Source organism: Lactuca virosa, chromosome 5 (genome assembly GCF_052849685.1).
Source record: "Lactuca virosa cultivar CGN04683 chromosome 5, Lactuca_virosa_CGN04683_v6, whole genome shotgun sequence".
Lineage (NCBI taxonomy): Eukaryota > Viridiplantae > Streptophyta > Magnoliopsida > Asterales > Asteraceae > Lactuca > Lactuca virosa.
In genome coordinates, this window is record NC_136430.1 from 375,240,490 (window position 1) to 375,246,489 (window position 6,000).

Genomic DNA, 6,000 nt, shown 5'->3' on the forward strand with positions numbered 1-6,000 from the left:
CCAAAAAAAGATTGATCAGAAGAAGGATTGTACCTTTTGAGATCCTTAGTGACAAAGAAGTTGATGTCACTGCCCATATCAATTCCAGCGTCCGCATGCAGGTCTGAGATGCAGAGTGACCAGAATCGTGCAAATGTGAGCTCGGTTGGGTTCTCCCTTGGGCTTTCTTTGGGAATGTATTGAAGGAAATCGTCCCATAGGATCTGCCCGTAGTTTATGTCGTGTCCGGTGAATATGCTCCACACCAATTCCAATAGCTTGAGTCCCATGTTGTCTATGCCTCCGGTTCTGCCGGATAGACAGCGGATGAAAAAATGACACACAAACTGCCATACCGCAGGCAGCTGATTTTTCTTGAATTCACCAATCCCTCGAATTGGTTTTTGATACCCCATCTGGTAAAGGGCAGAGGTAACGTCCGCCATGGAAGGAGAAAAGATCTTGATGGATGGATGAACCAGAAGGTTTATGGCAGTGAGAAACTTTTCTTTGGACAGGATGACCAAAGAGTCGTTAATGAGGTTGAGGTGAACTTCTTGAGGGTTTTTGTTTGGGCGATAAGCTGAGAATGCACACTTGAAGAGGGTCGAGACTGGAACAACATCTGTAAATGCGTCGAAGGGGCCATAGAGTGGATGGTTCTTCAGAAATTTGATCATAAGCTTGGTTGGAGCATTGTATGAAGAATGATCTTCAAACACTGCTCTGAAATTGCTTGAAGCAATCGTTGGAGAGTCTGAACCAGTGGGATTCATCGAGCCTGAAGCTTTGGATTGTTTCTTTGATGCACCTGATTTCACCATTGTTGGAGTTTGAGAGAAAAAATAGAAAACAGAGTTCTTGAAGGTTTTTTGAGAGGGAATGATCGATGTTCAGAAAGCGTAAAGTGAATTTGGGGAAGAAGATGGGTTTATAAAGGGTTGAAAGATTTTAACCCTAGGTAAAAGGTAAAGATAAGGTAAAAACGTCGTTTGGTATTTGGGGGGAATCTTTGAATTTGGGATTAAATCTCAGCCACAAATAATTAAAACGGTTTAAAAAGATTTGGGAGATTTACTAAAAGAGGGCTGCATTTAATGAAAAGTTAGACATCTATCAATGTGTCAGGTAATCGTGGGGTGAGGGGAAAGGAAGTTGTAACGGATGGGACGTGCTGGGGAGAGGAAAAGACAGATTAAGGATGAGTTTATGGAAACACGTTCTTTTTGTCATCATCCCTAAAATAGGTCTGACTCAAGGTTTATTCAGAAAGAGAATGAGACAGTTTCTCAAGGGAATGTTTTTTTTATTTAATGTTCTTATTTAATGAAGGATCATTAAATAGCACACGAAGGTTCAAGCGTTGATGAAACAGTTGAGAAATTATCACAATGATCGCGGATGGAAACTTCATTGCGGTTGGGAACGTCATCGCGGATGGACAAGGAAAAGACTGCAGTGAGGAACTGAGAAGAAACACTTGTACAAAGATTAGTAATAACAGACAATAAAGACCCATGAGAGATAAGTATGATATATGGTTAAGGTACCTAGACTGCGGTACCAAAACCATCTATCATAAGTAACTCTCAGTTAGAACCGCAACGGAGACCAAGGATGGTCTGCGGTAGCTAACAACTCAAAAAGAATTGCGGGTCTGGATTCATCATTCCTAACATTTGGAGGAAGGTGTTAAGCTTTGTGGAGTCGAGCGCTTTTATGAACACATCAGCAATCTCTTCATGAGAAGGGACAAAGATGAGTTCAATGTTACCTTTTAAGATGTGGTCTTTGATGAAGTGATACCGTAGTTCAATATGTTTTGTCTTGGAGTGCTGAATTGGATTGTGAGAGATAGCAATAGCATTTTTAGAGTCACAATAGATCGGTATCCGCATCATTCTATACCCGTAGTCCATTAGTTGAGTTTTCATCCAAAGGACTTGAGAGCAACAGCTAGCTGCGGCCACATACTCAGCTTCTGCAGTAGATAGAGAAACACAACTTTGTTTCCTTGAAGACCAGCTGACAAGTCTTCCACCCAAAAATTGACATCCTCCTGAAGTACTTTTGCGGTCTAATCTGTATCCGGCATGATCCACATCTGTGAATGCTTGCAGGCTGAAGTCATTGCCTGCGGGGTACCATAGACCAAGAGATTTGCTTCCTTTCAGGTACCGTAGTATCTGTTTGGCTGCGGTCATATGTGACACTTTTGGGTCAGCCTGATACCTTGCACATACACCAGTTGCAAAGACAATGTCTGGCCTGCTTGCGGTGAGGTACATCAAAGAACCAATGATACCTCTATAAGTCTTGTGATCCACAGATTCGCCTGCGGGATCAGCAGAGATCTTATAACCGAAGGCCATGGGGACCTTAGTAGAAGAACAATTATCCATGGAATATTTATTTAAAAGTTCAGTGGTGTATTTCTCTTGATGAATGAATATCCCTTGCGGAATTTGTTTCACTTGAAGTCCTAGAAAGAAGTTGATCTCTCTATTCGTGCTCATTTTGAACTTGTTGGTCATGAGCTTAGCAAATTCATCCACCATGCCTTGATCAGTCGAACCGAAGATGATATCATCCACATATATTTGTACAAGCATAAGGTGGTCACCATTTGCTTTTGTAAATAACGTGGGGTCAATCACTCCTCTCTTGTACCCGGGTGAGACGAGGAATTCAGAAAGAGTCTCATACCATGCTCTTGGGGCTTGCTTCAGACCGTAGACTGCTTTTTCAAGCTTGTAGCAGTGGTCTGGGAATTCAACATTTTCAAAACCTGGAGGTTGCTGAAGATAAACCTCTTCTTTTAGTTCCCCATTGAGAAAGGCACTCTTAACGTCCATTTGGTGTACCTTGATGTTCTTGTGGGCTGCGTATGCAAGGAAGATCCGGATAGCTTCCATGCGTGCTACCGGAGCATACGTTTCATCGTAGTCAATGCCTTCAAGTTGACTATACCCCTTTGCAACTAGCCTTGCCTTGTTTCTGACTACCGCACCAGATTCATCCAGCTTGTTTTTGAACACCCATCTAGTGCCAACAATAGAGTGACCACGTGGCTTCGGAACGAGCTGCCAAACTTTGTTTCTTTGAAATTCTTCTAGCTCTTCTTGCATTGCAGCTATCCAGTCAGGTTCAAGCAATGCTTCTTTGATCGTTCTGGGCTCTACCGAGGACATTAATGCTGCGTAGTGGTAGTGGTCAGATAGGTCCTGGGAAGATCGAGTTTGGATGCCTGCGGATGGGTTGCCGATGATTTGACCTGGTGGGTGGTCCTTCGTCCATACATGTAGACGGGGCTGCAGAAGATCAGCAGCTGCGGTAGAGGGAATATCTTGAATATCAGAAGAATCTGCGGTTGGAGATGGCAGTTCCCCCTGGATTTGAGAACATCCTGCTGAGTCATTTTGGTTTGTTGGAACGAGAGTGGAGTTTTCTTGAACAGTTGGGAGAGGTTCCCCCTGGATTGTTGATGGGAGTTCCTCTGGAACCTGAGAAGTTTCCCCCTGGACTGCGGATGGGAGAGTGATAATCCTTGAATCGGTTCTAGTGACAATGTTTTCTATGATTTCATCATCCGAATCTGAAGATACGTTTGATGGTAATGCTTCTCTGCGGGTGGGACTTTGAACAGCATCAGGTACTGGAACCTCGACGGTTGTTGCTTGATCCGGAGTAGAGCTTTCCCCTTCAGCCGGAGAGGTGAAAGTATTGAGAGATGCTACTTCAGATAGAGGTGGTCCAGAAACATCAGCGTGTTGTTGTTGAGCTGCGGGTGACACAAGAACTTCGGATAGTTTCGCCGTTTCAACGGGATTGAAAAGATCGTCATAATTGACTTCAACTAGATTCAAGGGTCCTGAAGAAGCAGGAATATCACTTTCCATGATTGCGGTGGTTTCATTGGATGGAGGGGCGTTGCGGATGTGAGAATCATCAAATTTCACATCGAAGCTTTCAATGATTACCCTTGTACGTCTGATGAGCACCCGATAAGCAACCTTGTTAGTGGAATAACCAAGGAATATGCCTTCATCAGACTTCGGTGCAAACTTGTTGAGCTGATCTCTGTTATTGATCACGAAACATCTACACCCAAAAATATGAAAGAAGCGAACATTTGGCTTGCGGTTGTTAAGGCCCTCATATGGTGTTTTATTGAGGCGTTTGCACATAATGCTTCGGTTTTGGACAAAGCATGCGGTTGCTACAGCTTCAGCCCAGAAATAGAGAGGAAGATGGGCGAAGTTAAGCATGGATCTGGCTGCTTCTACTAGTGTGCGGTTCCTTCTTTCAACTACTCCATTTTGTTGCGGTGTATATGGGGCTGAGAAGTTGTGAGTGATGCCCTTTGACACCAAGAAACTGTTGAGAAGATGATTAGTGAACTCAGTGCCATTATCACTGCGGATGCGTCTAACTGGAAGCTTGATCTGAAGTTCGATTTCTTTGATGAAGTTGATGAAAATCTGCGGTGTCTTTGATTTGAGTCTGAGGAAGAAGACCCATGTGAAGCGTGTATAGTCATCAACAATAACCAGTATGTACTTCTTGTGGTGGAGACTGGCTACGGTTGATGGACCGTAGAGATCAATGTGCAATAGCTCCAGTGGTTCAGAAATAGAAGAGTCCATTATCAGAGGGTGACTTGCTTTGGATTGTTTACCACATTCACAATCCGGACAGAGAGTATCGTTGCTGAATTTGAGAATAGGGAGACCGCGGACTAGTTCTCCGGTGACTAGATTGTTGATGTACCTGAAGTTGAGATGAGCTAGCTTGCGGTGCCATAGCCAGCTGACTTCGGATACAGCTTTGGATAGGAAGCACAACTGCGGTCTACCAATGATCAGAGAGACATCCAAAGGGTACATGGTACCTTCGGATCGGGATTTAATCAGGCATGTGTTTCTGTCACTTGTCATTACGTAGCAAAATTGATCATCAAATTCAACACGATGTCCTGCTTTACATAGTTGGCCAACACTGATGAGATTGTGTTTAAGACTTTCTACATAAGCAACCTTCTGAATGGAAAAGTTCCCCGTAGTGAGAACACCGTAACCGCGGATGACACCATTCGCATTGTTGCCGAATGTGACATTTCCACCATTGCATATTGGCCTGAAATCCTGAAGGTACTTTAACCTTCCGGTCATGTGCAAGGAGCAGGCACTGTCAATTAACCATTCATCTTCTTGTTCCTCCTTGCACAAAGCCTGAGAATTACACGGTTAGTTTAGGCATCCAAACTAGTTTGGAGCCTGGGGCAACTGATGTGTTTCTGAATGATGCATGGACCGAGGTTGCAGGGACATGTCTCTTGTCAACTTTTAGTCCTAGTCCTGGGTGTTTGAGCAGATCTGGAGTGTTGTGAGTTTTTGAAAGAGTAAGAGGTTTCTGACTCCGATTAGATTTGTCATAAGATAAATCCTTCTGACAACTACACTGACATCTACAAAAAGAGGTTTTGTTTTTTGATCTGACACTATGTTTGGTCAGCGGTTTAAAAGATGAATTGGACTTGTTACCGGTCCGAGGTGGGTAACTCCTGACATGAGTGTTGTTGGGTTGTGAAAAGGTTTGTTTTTGAAAAGATTTGGCACGTGTAGATCTCTGAGTTCTTTTTGGTGGAGTTGGTAGAATACCTTTCCATCTTTTGAAATTCTGATGTGACTTTAAAAGTGTTGGAATGGGTAAGATACCCTTCCATTTTGGGTCGTCTAAGGAATACACTTGAAAACCATTGTTTTGAAAAGACTTCACACTCTTTTGATTTTTGTTAGAGGAACTAGGAATGACTGATGAAACTTGACATTCCTTATTGTTTGTTTTCTTGGTAGGAGAGTTTCTTGACATGTAGTGTGAGAAAACAAATTTTTCTGGACTCTTGGACTTTGGAATTCTGACATGCTTCTTAATTTTTGAAAAAATTTGTCTGTTTGTGCCTCGAGATCTAATTTCCTCTTTGAAGGCCTTTTTGGCCAAGGATTTTGGTGAACCGCAGTC